Source organism: Bombus affinis, unplaced genomic scaffold (genome assembly GCF_024516045.1).
Source record: "Bombus affinis isolate iyBomAffi1 unplaced genomic scaffold, iyBomAffi1.2 ctg00000115.1, whole genome shotgun sequence".
Classification (NCBI taxonomy): Eukaryota; Metazoa; Arthropoda; class Insecta; order Hymenoptera; family Apidae; genus Bombus; species Bombus affinis.
This window is the reverse complement of record NW_026108851.1, coordinates 312,071-332,588: the sequence shown is the minus strand read 5'-3', so window position 1 is coordinate 332,588 and position 20,518 is coordinate 312,071. Positions and strand designations below refer to the sequence as shown.

The window sequence follows — 20,518 nt, the reverse complement described above, 5'->3', positions numbered from 1 at the left end:
CTTTATATACTATTACGTTATAACGAATAAAGTTATATCGCATGACGACATTGATGTATAACGTTATATACTATTACGTTATCACGTCTATCGTTATGTCGCATCACTATATAGCGTATAATGTTATATACTATTACGTTATAACGTATAACGATATATCGCATCACTATATGACAAAGAATGTTATGTATTATTACGTTATGACGTATAAGGTTATATTGCATCACCATATCACGTATAACGTTATATACTATTACGTTATAACGGATAACGTTATATTGCATCAATATATGTCGCATGACGTTATATATTATTACGTTATGGAGGAATAACGTTATATTGCACCACTATATAACGTATAACGTATAACCTTATATCGCACCACTATATGACGAATAATGTAATATACTATTACGTTATGACGTATAACGTTTTATACTATTACGTTATAACGAATAACGGTATATTGCATCACTATATGACGTATAATGTTATATACTATTACGTAAAGACGTATAACGTTATATACTATTACGTTATAAGGTATAACGTTAAATTGCATCACTATATGACGTATAACGTTATATACTATTACGATATAACGTATAACGTTATATTTCATCACTATAGGACGTATGTCGTTATATTGCATCACTATATGACGTATAACTTTATATACTATTACGTTATAACGAATAAAGTTATATCGCATGACGACATTGATGTATAACGTTATATACTATTACGTTATCACGTCTATCGTTATGTCGCATCACTATATAGCGTATAATGTTATATACTATTACGTTATAACGTATAACGATATATCGCATCACTATATGACAAAGAATGTTATGTATTATTACGTTATGACGTATAAGGTTATATTGCATCACCATATCACGTATAACGTTATATACTATTACGTTATAACGGATAACGTTATATCGTATGACGGTATAATGTATAACGTTATATAGTATTACGTTATAACGTATAACGTTATATCGCATCACTATATGACGAATAATGTTATATACTGTTACGTTATGACGTGTAACGTTATATTGCATCACTATGTGACGTACAACGTTATATACTATTACGATATGACGTATAACCTTTTATACTATTACGTTATAACGAATAACGGAATATTGCATCAATATATGACGTATAACGTTATATATTATTGCTTTATGGAGGACTAACCTTATATTGCACCACTATATGACGAATAACGTTATATACTATTACGTTATGACGTATAACGATATATTGCATCACTATATGACGTTTAACGTTATATAGAATTACGTTATAAGGTATAACGTTATATCGCATCACTATGTAGCGTATAAAGTTATATACCATTACGATATAATGTATAACGTTATATTCCATCACTATAATACGTGTATCGTTATATTGCATCACTATATGAAATATAACGTTATATACTATTACGTTATAACGAATAACGTTATAAGGCATCACTATATGACGTATAACGTTATATATTATTACGTTATAACGTATAACGTTATATCGCATCACTATAGGACCTATAGCGCTATATTGCATCACAATATGACGTATAACGTTATATTGCATCACTATATGAAGTATAACGTTATATACTATTACGTTAGAAGGTATAGCGTCATATACTATTAAGGTATATGGTATAACGTTATATCGCATCACTATATGAGGTATAACGTAATATACTATTACGTTATCACGTATAACGTTATATCGCATCACTATATGACGTATAACGTTAAATTGCATCACTATATGAAGTATAACGTTATATACTATTACGTTATAACGAATAACGTTATAAGGCATCACTATATGATATATAACGTTATATATTATTACGTTATAACGTATAACGTTATATCGCATCACTATAGGACCTATAGCGTTATATTGCATCACAATATGACATATAACGTTATATTGCATCACTGTAGGAAGTATAACATTATACACTATGGCATTATGGAGCAATAACGTTATATTGCATCACTATATGGCGTATAAAGTTATATACTATTACGTTATAATGTATAACGTTATATTCCATCACTATAGCACGTATAACGTTATATACTATTACGTTATGTCGCATAACGATATACACTATTACGTTATAATGTATAACGTTATATTGCATCACTATGTGACGTACAACGTTATATACTATTACGATATGACGTATAACCTTTTATACTATTACGTTATAACGAATAACGGAATATTGCATCAATATATGACGTATAACGTTATATATTATTGCTTTATGGAGGACTAACCTTATATTGCACCACTATATGACGAATAACGTTATATACTATTACGTTATGACGTATAACGATATATTGCATCACTATATGACGTTTAACGTTATATAGAATTACGTTATAAGGTATAACGTTATATCGCATCACTATGTAGCGTATAAAGTTATATACCATTACGATATAATGTATAACGTTATATTCCATCACTATAATACGTGTATCGTTATATTGCATCACTATATGAAATATAACGTTATATACTATTACGTTATAACGAATAACGTTATAAGGCATCACTATATGACGTATAACGTTATATATTATTACGTTATAACGTATAACGTTATATCGCATCACTATAGGACCTATAGCGCTATATTGCATCACAATATGACGTATAACGTTATATTGCATCACTATATGAAGTATAACGTTATATACTATTACGTTAGAAGGTATAGCGTCATATACTATTAAGGTATATGGTATAACGTTATATCGCATCACTATATGAGGTATAACGTAATATACTATTACGTTATCACGTATAACGTTATATCGCATCACTATATGACGTATAACGTTAAATTGCATCACTATATGAAGTATAACGTTATATACTATTACGTTATAACGAATAACGTTATAAGGCATCACTATATGATATATAACGTTATATATTATTACGTTATAACGTATAACGTTATATCGCATCACTATAGGACCTATAGCGTTATATTGCATCACAATATGACATATAACGTTATATTGCATCACTGTAGGAAGTATAACATTATACACTATGGCATTATGGAGCAATAACGTTATATTGCATCACTATATGGCGTATAAAGTTATATACTATTACGTTATAATGTATAACGTTATATTCCATCACTATAGCACGTATAACGTTATATACTATTACGTTATGTCGCATAACGATATACACTATTACGTTATAATGTATAACGTTATATTGCATCACTATGTGACGTACAACGTTATATACTATTACGATATGACGTATAACCTTTTATACTATTACGTTATAACGAATAACGGAATATTGCATCAATATATGACGTATAACGTTATATATTATTGCTTTATGGAGGACTAACCTTATATTGCACCACTATATGACGAATAATGTTATATACTATTACGTTATGACGTATAACGATATATTGCATCACTATATGACGTTTAACGTTATATAGAATTACGTTATAAGGTATAACGTTATATCGCATCACTATGTAGCGTATAAAGTTATATACCATTACGATATAATGTATAACGTTATATTCCATCACTATAGTACGTGTATCGTTATATTGCATCACTATATGAAATATAACGTTATATACTATTACGTTATAACGAATAACGTTATAAGGCATCACTATATGACGTATAACGTTATATATTATTACGCTATAACGTATAACGTTATATCGCATAACTATATGTCGTATAACGTTATATACTATTACGTTATAAGGTATAGCGTCATATACTATTAAGGTATATGGTATAACGTTATATCGCATCACTATATGAGGTATAACGTAATATACTATTACGTTATCACGTATAACGTTATATCGCATCACTATATGACGTATAACGTTAAATTGCATCACTATATGAAGTATAACGTTATATACTATTACGTTATAACGAATAACGTTATAAGGCATCACTATATGATGTATAACGTTATATATTATTACGTTATAACGTATAACGTTATATCGCATCACTATAGGACCTATAGCGTTATATTGCATCACAATATGACGTATAACGTTATATTGCATCACTGTAGGAAGTATAACATTATACACTATGGCATTATGGAGCAATAACGTTATATTGCATCACTATATGGCGTATAAAGTTATATACTATTACGTTATAATGTATAACGTTATATTCCATCACTATAGCACGTATAACGTTATATACTATTACGTTATGTCGCATAACGTTACATCCTATTATGTTATAATGTATAACGTTATATTGCATCACTATATGACGTATAACGTTATATCGCACCACTATATGTCGTATAACGTTATATGACATTACGCTATAAGGTATAGCGTCATATACCATTAAGTTATAAGGTACAACGTTATATTGCAACATTATATGACGTATAACGATATATACTATTACGTTATAACGTATAACGTTATATCGCATCAATATATGAGGTATGACGTTATATAATATAACGATATGACGTATAACGTTATAGACTATTACCTTATAACGAATAAAGGTATATTGCATGAATATATGACGTATAACATTATATACTATTACGTTATGGAGGATTAACTTTACACTGCACCACTATATGACGTATAACTTCATATACTATTACGTTATGTCGCATAACGATATACACTATTACGTTATAATGTATAACATTATATTGCATCACTATATGACGTATAACGTTATATCGCATAACTATATGACGTATAACGTTATATACTATTACGTTATAACGTATAACGTTATATACTATTATGTTATAAGGTATAACGTTATATCGCATCACTATATGACGAATAACGTTATATACTTGTCGAATTGTCGTATTTTTATTTAACCGTATTTTTATTTAACTCCCGGTAGTCTACACATATTCTACCTGAGCCATCTTTCTTTTTAACAAGTAATATAGGGCTGGCAACAGGAGAATTACTGGGCCGAATAATTTCGGCTTCCATTAATTTGTTTATTCTTTCACGAACAAGCCTACGCTCTACCTCACTAAGTCTATAAGGACTTCTTTGTACTGTGACATTAGGATCAATCAATCGCATCTCCATTTGACCCGTATTCACTCGAACACGTGGAAAACCCGTAATGAAAGAATCTTTAAATTTTCCTAGAACAGATATTAATCGGCTTTTATCTTCTCCTATAACTTCAGTATCAACATCATTAATATTAATCTCATTTTTAGTGTCTTTATTACACACATTAATTACTTTTGTTCTACTAATAGCAACACTATTTTGAGTGATTTTTATATCAAAACCCCGGCTCAAAATTTCACGACCAATCATTATGTCATATTTTAAATATTTATCAGCAAGGATATGGAAAACTATCTCCAACGTAAATTCGTTAATACACACAGCAGACAAAATTTGTAAAGTACTCTTAATGGTAGTATTTCCTATTCCTCGCACCACTACTACATTCGTCTCTCTTTTACCGGAAAATTTCAAAGCCACAGATTCTTTAATCAGCGAACACTCTGCTCCAGAATCAAAATAAAATGGAAACGACTCACCCAGATGAGTTAATCTACCCATTGAAGTTTCCGTAACACAGAAGTCGACCCGACGCTCATTATTATAATCATTGCTTCCCTTTGGTGTATTACTGTTATTTTTCCCCTTCCGCAACAGCGGACAATAAGGCGCAATATGTCCCTCCTCGCGACACTTAAAGCATGTCACTTTTGATGATGTCCTCCGAGTTCTGTATGTTCTTCTGCTTTCCAAATTTTATTCTTCTCTGACAATCCACTACTTTATGACCGTAGTTACCACAGTAATGACATTTCTTGCGGTAGAAATCAGAAATCTTATATCGTTTTGCTTCAGGAGCCGCAGAAGTGTTATCCGACGAAAACACTGACCTCTTCTTCGCAAAGGAGAATGCTCTCATTTCACTTAGAAATTGATCCTCTGTCTTGATATCAATCGTAAGTGCTATTCGCTCAATTCGTTGATCTTGCGAAACCAATTGGAAAAGGACAGTAGCATTGATCACCTCAGCCATAGTTGAATTTTCCCACCTCGCTTTCAAGAGAGAGCGAAGACGAATTCCAAATGCTCCCAAGGTTTCATCCTTCAGTGGTTTTTCGTTGGACATTTTCATTAACGCCGAAGTTGCTGTTTCTCTTGCACCAAAACGCGCAATAAAAAGGTCTTTAAATTTTGTCCAGGTAACTTCTCTACCTACTAGCACTTGCGTGAGCCATTGTGCTGCTGATCCTTCCAGTGCGCTACTTAAAGCAGAAAACAACGCACTGCCTTGTAAAGGATTCTCTTTCATATACAAATTAACAACTGCACACCATGCAGCTGAGTCAGAACCCGCAATTTCAGGATTAAAGCGCGGAAGCGATAAATTTTTAGGTTCTTCTTTCGGTTTTTGCACTAGCGTCTGAATCAACTCTCGCATGACAGTCAAATGCTCTTGCATAGTAATAAACGGCACGTATCCCACTTCTGATGACGAATTGTCGCTTGGATTTCGAGCGCGAGACAATTCTTCGTTAGCATTTGCCATCATGATGTTCAATAAAGGTGGTATTTACATAAAATTACATTTCTTTACAAAGTTTGATAAATAATTAGTTTAACGGTTAACTAAGATAACAAAAAATAAGTAATCAAATGCTTTTAATAATATTCTTGGGTTCTGTAACGATCCACGGTCAACGGGAAACTTTCTGTACGTTTTAATATATTTTTGATAGCACACTGACACGTTCACTCAGGCACAGGGTTTCTCTAAGACTAACCCCAAGACGATGACAGTAAACTCTCCAAGGAGATTGCAAAATAAAAGACAGATACAGTTACATATATCAAATACATATCGATCGGGAATATCAACAAATTCCCAAGCGCCGTAACAGGGCAGTTCCACATAAACCAGCATTGCTCCTGATCAAGACTTGATTGTTTATACAGCGTATCCGTTAACACTGGAAACTCCTTTGTAAAACATTTCGATCATCCCGTAACCGTGGCTACGTTCGGCGACCAGTTATGTCACCCCGAGCACAAGTATTGAGAAATCTTCCAAAAGAAAGGATCGATGTTTCTACATCTCCGACATACTATTACGTTATAACGTATAACGTTATATAATATTACGTTATAACGTATAACGTTATATACTATTACGTTATAACGTATAACGTTATATACTATTACGTTATAACGTATAACGTTATATACTATTACGTTATGTCGTATAACGTTGTATACTATTAGGCTATAAGGCATAACGTTATATTGCAGCACTTAATGACGTTTAACGTTATATACTATTACGTTATGTCGTGTGACGTTTTATACTATTACGTTACAGGGTATAACGTTATATTGCATCACTATATGATGTATAACCTTGTATACTATTACGTTATGTCGTATAATGTTATATACTATTACGTTATGCCGTATAACGCTATATACTATTACGCTATGACGTATAACGTTACATACTATTACGTTACAACGTATAACATTATATCGCATCACTATATGACGTATAACGTTATATACTGTTACGTTATAGCGAATAAATTTATATCGCATCACCATATGACGTATAACGCTATATACCTTTTCGTTACGTCGTGTAACATTTTATACTATTACGTCATAACGCAAAACGTTTTATACTATTATGGTATAACGTATTACGTTATATTGCATCACCATATGATGTATACCTTTTATACTATTACGTTATAACTTACAACGTTATATTGCATCACTATATCACGTATAACGTCATATACTGTTACGTTATAACGTATAACGTTATATTGCATCTCTATATGACGTATAACGTATTATTGCAACACTATATGACGTATAACGTTTATACTATTACGTTATAACTTATAACGTTATATTGCATTACTATATGACGTATAACGTTGTATACTATTACGCTATAAGGTATAACGATATATTGCATCACTATATCACTTATAACGTAATAATGCATCACTATATGACGTATAACGATATATACTATTACGTTATAACGTATAACGTATTATTGCATCACTATAAGACGTATAACGTTTATACTATTACGCTATAACTTATAACGTTATATTGCATCACTATATGAAGTGTAACCTTATATACTATTACGTTATAACGTATAACGCTATATTCCATCACTATATGACGTATAATGTATTATTGCACCACTATATGACGTATAACGTCATATACTATTACGTTATAACCTATAACGTTGTGCTGCATCACTATATGACGTATAACGTTATATACTATTACGTTATAAGGTATAACGTTATATTGCAACACTATATCACTTATAACGTTATATTGTATCACTATATGACGCATAACGTCATATACTATTACATTGTAACGTATAACGTTATAGAGAATTACGCTATAACGTATGACTACATATTGCATCACTACATGACGAATAACGTCATATACTGTTACGTTATAACGTATAACGTTATATTGCATTACTATATGACGCTGTTACGTTTCGCTATCCAAATTTTGAAATTTTAAACAATGTAGTAGTCGCTGCCACCAGAAACAGTCTAAGGACTGTTTCAATTAGATATTTCTTGTTAGATTATGTAGCGTTGACCGGAGTTTAGGCCACTGGTCAACAATCTCCACGTTTCGGCTAACCTGCTATGCGCAGGAATACTAGCACGGGAGAGGATTGTTTGGAATAAACAATTATATTATAAATAATTATTACAGGCGGAATTAATGACGAATTATACTAATCATTGATATTATTTATTATTTCAATTATTAATTATTAATAATAATTAAAGTTGACTCACCTGACGTTGGTCTCCGCTGATGAACGGGCAGGCCGCTGGGGTGATTCCGGTTTTACAAAGATTGACACTTCTATAATTTTTCGTTTTAATCTTTACTTAATTTGAACAGTGTAAACAACAGTGTGTCCGGACGTGTTTAACAATTCGAAATTCTAACACAAAAACTTGAGCCAACTATTGTTTTAATTCTAACTGACTAATAACAATTATTTTATAATTCGAACTGACTAATAACATTTATATCTCGTAATTCTTAAACTCGAACTGGAACGAACAATTATTCTCTAATCCTAACTTAAATTCTAATTAAATCAACTGAACGAACTGATATCAGACTCACTCAAATTCAATTGAACGACTAACAATTACTCTCCTTATTTTCGCTAAATTATCCTGAACCAACTAATCACAATTGCTCTATCCTATTTCTTTATTCTAACTGAATTACTCTTCTTTTATTTCGTTAAATTCTCCCGAACGCTAACAATTTCTCTGACTATATTCTAACTGAACCAACTAATGGCAGTTACTCTCTTTTCACAATTACTCTGATTGTTCTAACTGAACCCCTAACAATTAATCGCTAACGCTAACGCTAACAATTAATCTGACTCTTCTTTATTTTTCGCTAAATTCTCCCGAACGCTAACAATTACTCTCTTCTATTCCTTTATTCAACTGACCCGCTAACAATTACTCCCTTACTCTTTTATTCAACTGGTAACGATTACTCCGATTTGAATTGTGTCGCTACGCTTTTTATAATGACATCCCCAATGGGATGACAGTCACGTGACAGTTCGTTCCGGTGGGAATCGCAATGCTGCAGGTTTTTAGAGTTTCCATGAGAGAACGTGGATTTTGATGATTACAGGTTATGTTGAGTGATAGACACAAAAGCGTCCGCGCCTGTGCGAACTGTGTGAGTATGTGTTTTTAGTATTCTATCTCGTTTCGCATGTTGTTTGTTCCCTTAAACTTGTGAATTTGTTTTAGCGCAAGAGGAAGAAGATATGTGAATGGTACGAGATGACGTGATCGACGTGCGTGTGTGAATATGTGCGAAGGATGATGCTGAAGTGACGGTTTTCCATCCAAATAGGCACAGTGGCACCTTCGTTGGCGTCGTGTCCTGATGATCTTTTCACAATTTGGTTTTATTTGACAATATGGGATATATTTTGCTCCTTGTAGATTTATATGTCCATATTTGCTATATATTAAATCGTGTATATTTTATATTACTTCCTTGTTATTAGGTTATTAGTTGTGTAACTCCAGTTTCTGATCTATGGAAAGTGGTGAAACGTCTTCACGAAATACAATTTCATTCGTTTTCCTCCCTTGCATTGGCACGCTGTGAGTGGTGTCGACTTCCAGATGAGGTTTGTGCATCTTGATTATTATGCATTTAATGATAGATACTTTGTCAGAGGTTCCCATGCGGATTGTCTCAGTGTGTATCTTGTTATGATTTCTTTTATTTAGTTCATCCTGCTTCTTTCGTGTTTTATTCACTGCATATGATATTTCAGTGCAAGAAGAAGAAGAATTGTAAAGAATCCGTAAGTGGCCCTAGAAGACGCAGTCATCGTGTGAGGTGTTGTCGGCAGGAACGAAGAGTCGAAGTTGTTGAAGAAGTCGTGTGACATTTGTATTGTTTCCGGTTATATACAACGCTATTTCACATATCTATGTATATATATATATTATTATATTATTATATATTATTATACTAAATCTTCAGTTGGTTTAGTTGAATGTTCAGTAATGCAATTTTTACAAGGTGGTTTTGTATATTAGATGAGTAGTTGTTCGATATAATAATATGTGTATATATATATATACATTTCACAATGTAATTTTCCATTATGTAAAATATATATATGCATATGTATATGTGCGCGTATTGTTATTCTCATTGTTTCTCGGATCGTTAATTGGTTGAATATTCCATAATGTGGATTTCGTATATAATTCTCTAGGTTCGTAGAAATGTAAATCTATATATTTATTTCTTTGCGTTTTAATGGTTTAATAACGTATACATACATATATATATATATATATATATATATATATATATATATATATATATATATATATATATATATATATATATATTATGAATTTTTCCCAAAGATACGCGTACGCATGTGTATATCTATATATGTGTGTGTCGCAGAGTAATCTTGTATACAATTTTCACTTTTATTAGAATGCTGATGTAGTGTAGTATATTTTATTTCTTTTATATTTTATTAGATTACCAACTATTCAGATTCACGAAGTAGGTCACACACACAGATATCCATACACGTGTGTGTATATACATGTGTTTTCGCAGAGAAATCTCATACATTTGAATCGCGGCTTGTTTTATTTATTGGTTCATTTAATTATTTCATTTTATTTGTATTTTATATGTCATTGCTGATTGGTTGTAGTGTTTCTTCTTATTGATTCATTTATTTCATTTTGATTGTCTGTCGTATAATTCTTTTTATTTTGATTGGTTAGTTATTAGTTAATTTATTATTACTGGTCGTGTTTAAGTATTCATAAGTATTGGTTCGTGGCGTCACGTGCGGAACGCGGGACGTGACAACGCATAACTTTATGGAGCATTACGTTACAACGTAAAACGACATATTGCATTACTATGTGAAGTATAACGTTATATACTATTGCGTTACAACCTATAACGTTAGACTGCTTCACTATATGACGTATAACGTTATATACTATTACGCTATAACGTATAACGATATATTGCATCACTATGTGACGTATAACGTTATATACTATTACCTTATAATGCATAACGTTATATTGCATTACTATATGACGCATAACGTTATCGAGCATTACGTTACAACGTATAACGACATATTGCATTACTATGTGACGTATAACGTTATATACTATTGCACAGTTCGTTCGTGAGCGCCGAGGCGTGCAGACGTGCCCGGCAAAGTCCACAAAATAGCAAGTACCATCCAGTTGCTGCTGAGTGCTGAGACGTGCAGACGTGTGTCCAGTGCCCTGTGAAGTTCACAAAACTCCACGTGACGCCCAGCTGACGAAAGCAAATCCAACTAACCTAGCCAGGGGTTAACAGCCTCTCGACTAGTTCTTTCACACTGAACTAACTAGCTCGATGATGGCTCTATCATTTCCAACAGGCTCCCCGGAGCAAAATTATAACACCGCCATGTTTCCTCCCCCGTGGCAAGAGGGCAACGCAACTATCCTGGTAAATGACCACCACACGAAAAAACGAAAGCTCGAACCGACCAAGACAAATGTAAACAAGATTCAAACCAAACCATCAGCCAGCCAAGTGACTACCTACAATAGATTCTCAATTCTGGAGTCCACGGAAGACTCCATGATTACAACCGAAGAGGTAAATAATCTCCATACTCAAAGAATTCCCCCTCCCCCACCGATATTCATTAACGACGTAATCGACATACAGTCAATGATTAAAACTATCGAAAAAGACATCAGCAAAGAAGACTACAAGCTAAAGATTAACAACAACCAAGTGAAAATACTGCCGTCCCACCCAGACGCCTATAGAAAGTTAACCAAGCTATTAAAAACGTTAAACGCCAAATTCCACACATACCAGCTCAAACAAGAAAGACCATTTCGAGTGGTGCTACGCAATATCCATCACTCAGTCGATCTAGACGAACTAAAATGCGAACTGTCAAATCACGGCCACGAAGTAACTAACATCAGTAACATTAGGCATAGAATCACAAAAAACCCACTATCCTTATTTTTTATAGACCAAAAACAAAAAACAAACAATAAAGAAATCTACAATATCAATCGGCTGATGAACTCCATAGTTAAGTTCGAGCCACCTCTTGTAAAGAAAGAAATAATACAATGCAAGAGGTGCCAAAGGTACGGCCACACGCAGAAATACTGCAATCACAACTTCCGGTGCGTAAAATGTGCAGGTAATCACCCCACTGACCAATGCACTAAATCCCCGGAAACCCCCGCCAAGTGTATCCACTGTCAAGGAGAGCATCCTGCGAACTACAAAGGATGCTCAGCCTACAAATCGCTACATAATATAAAGTATCCAAAACTGAGACCCAAGGACATAAACATACAAGAACCTAAACCCCAAAAACTCACCACACCAACAGTATCCTATGCGCAGGCAACGCAAGGAAACACATACAACTCGAAAACACACAGTGTACACACAGAAAATAGAATTCCCACCCCACCAAGCACTGACAACTTTACCAGACTCGAAAAACTTATCGAGAAGCAAACTGAGCAAATTAACAACTTGCTGTCACTACTCACACGCTTCATGGACAAATTCATAAGCACAGAAGCAAAATAAAACCAATCCGAATAGCTCTGTGGAACGCCAACGGTCTAGCTCAGCACAAAGCCGAACTAGAACTATTCTTAAAACAACAGCAAATCGATGTGATGCTCATATCCGAAACCCACTTCACCGACAAAAACTACCTCAAAATACACGGCTACAACTTCTACCACACCCAACACCCCAGCGGAAAGGCTCACGGCGGCACCGGAATCATAATCAAGTCAAACATCAAGCACTACGAACTTCAACTATTCCAGAAAGACTACCTCCAAGCAACAAACGTAGCAATAGAAGACTGTCATGGTACAATCACCACCTCAGCTGTATACTGCCCTCCCAGACACTCCATCGCCAAAGAAGACTTTGACCACTTCCTGGACACCCTGGGCAGCAAATTCATAGCCGGAGGAGACTACAACGCTAAACACACCCAATGGGGCAGCAGACTGGTTACAGTAAGAGGCAAAAACCTCCTCAACAGCATATTAACCAACAACCTCAACTACCTTACCACGTACGAACTTACACACTGGCCCACCGACACAAACAAAATACCCGATCTCCTTGATTTCTTCATAACTAAAAATATCTCGTCAAGACACGTCCAAATCAATTCCTCGGCTGATCTCTCCACTGATCATTCCCCCGTGATAGTAACAGTCAGTTCAACTATCATCGAGAATACACCTAATGGCTCCATTCATAACCAACACACCAACTGGCAGCTCTTTAGAGAAGTCTTTACCCACACAACTTCAGCCTCAACCTCACTAAAAACCAATGATGAAATCGAAGCAGCCACGGAATACCTAAATGCGAGCATAATAAACGCTATCCGCGTCTCCACACCGGCAAAAACGTCCACCAGCAACCACGAATACCCCCAGTACATACTAAAAAAAATAGCAGAAAAACGTAGACTAAGAAGGATATGGCAGACCCATAGAACACCGGAGGACAAACGCAAACTAAACAACGCAACTAGAAAACTATCCAAAACCATAAAGAACTACAATAATGACCGTTTTCACAAATATCTCGCCAGCCTGTCCCCCACAGCCGACTCAAACTACTCACTATGGAAAGCCTCCAGGAAACTCACGCGCCCCCCACAAATAATACCTCCAATCCGCCGCCCGCAGGGTGGATGGGCGCGTAGCCCTATAGAAAAAGCCAACCTATTTGCCAAACATTTGACTGAAGTATTCCAACCCCATTCCTCCATAGCCGCAGCGGACGTCACCGAATACCTGCACACTCCCTTCCAAATGTCCCCTCCTATTCAACCCTTCACTTCTGCAGAGATCATAGAAGCAATCAGTCGCCTAAACCCCAAGAAAGCAGCAGGTCACGACCAAATAGGAAATAAAGCAATCAAGGAACTTCCCATAAAAGGGATTGCACTCATCGCATCAATCTTTAACGCCATCCTCCGCCTTGAACACTTTCCTAAGGCGTGGAAAATCTCACTAATCACCCTCATCCCCAAACCCGGTAAACCAATATATGAAACCAGCTCCTATCGCCCAATCAGTCTCTTACCTACCCTGTCTAAACTATTCGAGAGGATGCTCACGAATCGTCTCCTTCCACTCCTAGAAGAATTGAAGACTCTCCCAGATCACCAATTCGGCTTCCGAAAACAACACTCAACAGTAGAGCAAATCCACCGCATAACCCACATAATCAGCCAAACCCTTGAAAAGAAAAAATACTGCTCAGCCGTATTCCTAGACATCCAACAGGCATTCGATAAAGTATGGCATGAAGGGCTACTCTACAAGCTTAAAAAAATCCTACCCCACCCATACTACTCCATCTTAAAATCCTACCTAACCAACAGACAATTCATAGTTAAATGTCTAGGCGCCACTTCCGCAACATTCCCAATAAAATCCGGCATACCGCAAGGTAGTGTCCTCGGACCCCTACTATTCTCCATCTACACTGCCGACTTACCCATATCAAACGAGGTAACAATAGCAACATTTGCCGACGACACAGCACTATTAGCTACCCACGCAGACCCAGCAATTGCCTCATCCACTCTCCAGCGAAGTCTCGACTCCATGGAAAAGTGGTTCCAAAAATGGGGTTTTAAAATAAACGAAAAAAAATCCTCCCATGTAACCTTCACGCTCCGAAAACAAACCTGCCCCCAGGTCACCATTAACAACACAATAATCCCAAGCAAGGACTCCGTAACATACCTGGGCATGACCCTGGACAGGAGGCTAACTTGGGAAAAACATATCTCCGAAAAAACAAAGCAACTAAAGGAAAAACAAAGAAAATTCTATTGGCTCACGGGCCGACGCTCCAAACTAAACATACAGAACAAAATAACCCTCTACAAGGCCGTAATAAAACCTGTCTGGACCTACGGAATCCAACTATGGGGAACAGCAAGTAACTCCAACATTGAAATACTCCAACGCTTCCAATCGAAAACGCTAAGATCCCTATTAAATGCACCCTGGTATGTTACGAACGAAACAATCCACCGAGACCTCAAGATACCTACAGTCAAAGATGAAATACACAAGTTCAGAAGCAGATATAGCACAAGAGTCAACAACCACCACAACCCACTAGTCACCCAACTACTGGACACGACGGACCAGATCCGCAGACTAAAAAGAAAATACCCACTAGATTAAACCATTAGTCCTACTAGAATCAACAATATAAAACTATTATAATCCATGTCATTGTATCACGCCAAACTAAGTTACTGAAAATTCTCAACGAGAATTGATTGTAAATATTCTAATAAATAAATAAAAAAAATATACTATTGCGTCATATACTATAACGTTATACTGCATCACTATATGACGTATAACGTTATATACTATTACGTTATAACGGATAACGATATATTTCATAACTATGTGACGTACAACGTTATATACTATTACGTTATTACCTATAACGTTATACTGCATCACTATATGACGTATAACGTCATATACTGTTATAACGTATAACGTTATATTGCATTACTATATGACGTATATCGCTCTGGATTATTACGTTACAACCTATAACGTAATACTGCGTCACTATATGACGTACAACGTTATATACTATTACGTTATAAGGTATAACGATATATTGCATCACTATATGAAGTATAACCTTATATACTATTACGTTATAAGGTATAACGATATATTGCATCACTATATGAAGTATAACCTTATATACTATTACATTATAAGGTATAACGATATATTGCACCACTATATGACGTATAACGTCATATACTGTTACGTTATATCCTATAACGTTGTACTGCATCACTATATGACGCATAACGTTATATACTATTACGTTATAACCTATAACGTTGTACTGCATCACTATATGACGTATAACCTTATATACTAGTACATTATAAGGTATAACGTTATATTGCATCACAATATCACTTATAACGATATATAGCATCACTATATGAAGTATGACGTTATATACTATTACGTTATAACGTATAACGATATATTGCATCACTATTTGACGTATAACGTTATATACTATTACGTTATAATGCATAACGTTATATTGCATCATTATATGACGTATAACGTTATATACTATTACGTTATAACGGATAACGATATATTTCATCACTATGTGACGTATAACGTTATATACTATTACGTTATTACCTATAACGTTATACTGCATCACTATATGACGTATAACGTCATATACTGTTATAACGTATAACGTTATATACTGTTATAACGTATAACGTTATATTGCATTACTATATGACGTATATCGTTCTGGATTATTACGTTACAACCCATAACGTTATACTGCGTCACTATATGACGTACAACGTTATATGGTATTACGTTATAAGGTATAACGATATATTGCATCACTATATGAAGTATAACCTTATATTCTATTACGTTATAAGGCATAACGATATATTGCATCACTACATGAAGTACAACCTTATATACTATTACATAATAAGGTATAACGATATATTGCATTACTATATGCCGTATAACGTTATATACTATTATGTTATAGCGGATAACGATATATTTCATCACTATGTGACGTATAACGTTATATACTATTACGTTATTACCTATAACGTTATACTGCATCACTATATGTCGAATAACGTCATATACTGTTACGTTATAACGTATATCGTTATATTGCATTACTATATGACGCATAACGTTTTGGAGCATTACGTTACAACGTATAACGACATATTGCATGACTATGTGACGTATAACGTTATATACTATTGCGTTATAACCTATAACGCTATACTGCATCACTATATGACGTATAACGTTATATACTATTACGTTACAAGGTATAACCGTATATTGCATCACTATATGAAGTATAACCTTATATACTCTTACGTTATAAGGTATAACGATATATTGCATCAGTATATGAAGTATAACCTTATGTACTATTACGTTATAACCTATAACGTTGTACTGCATCACTATATGACGTATAACGTTATATACTATTACGTTATAAGGTATAACGTTATATTGCATCACTATATCACTTATAACGTTATATTGCATCACTACATGAAGTATAACGTTATATACTAGTACGTTATAACGCATAACGTTATATTGCATCACTATATGACGCATAACGTCATATACTATTGCATTATAACGTATAACGTTATACAGTATTACGCTATAACGTATGACTACATATTGCACCACTATATGACGAATAACGTTATATGCTATTACGTTATAATGCATAACGTTATATTGCACCCCTATATGACGTATAACGTTATATACCATTACGTTATAACGGATAACGATATATTTCATCACTATGTGACGTATAACGTTATATACTATTACGTTATTACCTATAACGTTATACTGCATCACTATATGACGTATAACGTTATAATGCATTACTATATGACGTATAACCTTGTGGGGTATTACGTTACAACCTATAACGTTATACTGCTTCACTATATGACGTAGAACGTTATATACTATTACGTTATAAGGTATAATGGTATATTGCATCACTATATGAAGTATAACCTTATATACTCTTACGTTATAAGGTATAACGATATATTGCATCACTATATGAAGTATAACCTTATGTACTATTACGTTATAACCTATAACGTTGTACTGCATCACTATATGACGTATAACGTCATATACTATTACGTTATTACCTGTAACGTTATACTGCATTACTATATGACGTATAACGTTATGGAGTATTACGTTACAACGTATAACGACATATTGCATTACTATATGACGTATAACGTTATGGAGTATTACGTTACAACGTATAACGACATATTGCATTACTATGTGACGTATAACGATATATACTATTGCGTTATAACTTATAACGTTTTGTTGCACCACTATATGACGTATATCGATAGATACTATTACGTTATAACGAATAACGGTATATTTCATCACTATGTGACGTATAACATTATATACTATTACGTTATTACCTATAACGTTATACTGCATCACTATATGAAGTATAACCTTATATACTATTACATTATAAGGTATAACGATATATTGCACCACTATATGACGTATAACGTCATATACTATTACGTTATATCCTATAACGTTGTACTGCATCACTATATGACGTATAACGTTATATACTATTACGTTATAACCTATAACGTTGTACTGCATCACTATATGGCGTATAACCTTATATACTATTACATTATAAGGTATAACGTTATATTGCATCACTATATCACTTATAACGATATATAGCATCACTATATGAAGTATAACGTTATATACTTTTACATTATAACTTATAACGTTATAGAATATTACGCTATAACGTATGACTACACATTGCATCACTATATGACGTATAAAGTTATATACTATTACGTTATAACGTATAACGATATATTGCATCACTATTTGACGTATAACGTTATATAATATTACGTTATAATGCATAACGTTATATTGCATCACTATATGACGTATAACGTTATATACTATTACGTTATAACGGATAACGATATATTTCATCACTATGTGACGTATAACGTTATATACTATTACGTTATTACCAATAACGTTATACTGCACTACTATATGACGTAAAACGTTATATTGCATTACTATATGACGTATAACGTTATGGAGTATTACGTTTTAACGTATAACGTTATATACTATTACGTTATAACGGATAACGATATATTGCATGACTATATGACGTATAACGTTATATACTATTACGTTATAACCTATAACGTTGTACTGCATCACTATATGGCGTATAACCTTATATACTATTACATTATAAGGTATAACGTTATATTGCATCACTATATCACTTATAACGATATATAGCATCACTATATGAAGTATAACGTTATATACTTTTACATTATAACTTATAACGTTATAGAATATTACGCTATAACGTATGACTACATATTGCATCACTATTTGACGTATAACGTTATATACTATTACGTTATAATGCATAACGTTATATTGCATCACTATATGACGTATAACGTTATATACTATTACGCTATTACCTATAACGTTATACTGCATCACTATATGACGTATAACGTCATATACTGTTGCGTTATAACGTATGTCGTTATATTGCATTACTATATGACGCATAACGTTATGGAGCATAACGTTACAACGTATAACGACATATTGCATGACTATGTGACGTATAACGTTATATACTATTGCGTTATAACCTATAGCGCTATACTGCATCACTATATGACATATAACGTTATATACTATTATATATACTATTATATATTATAAGGTATAACGTTATATTGCATCACTATATCACTTATAACGTTATATTGCACTACTGTATGACGTATAACGTCATATACTATTACGTTATAACCTATAACGTTATATTGCATCACTATATCACTTATAACGTTATATTGCACTACTATATGACGTATAACGTCATATACTATTACGTTCAACCCATAACGTTATATTGCATCACTATATGAAGTATAACGTTATATACTAGTACGTTATAACGCATAACGTTATATTGCATCACTATATCACTTATAACGTTATATACTATTACGTTATAACGTATAACGTTATATTGTATCACTATATGACGTATAACGTTATATAC

The 20,518-nt window shown here is 33.6% G+C and overlaps 1 long non-coding RNA gene across 1 annotated transcript; it reads left to right on the top strand.

Annotated features, from left to right (window-relative positions):
* The first annotated feature begins 928 nt into the window (after window positions 1-928).
* Window positions 929-4,127, top strand: LOC126927451 (uncharacterized). The gene is made up of 4 exons (XR_007715494.1): window positions 929-1,054; window positions 1,716-1,775; window positions 2,828-2,887; window positions 3,880-4,127. It is a non-coding gene; the product is annotated as an uncharacterized LOC126927451 (long non-coding RNA).
* The last annotated feature ends 16,391 nt before the right edge of the window (window positions 4,128-20,518 follow it).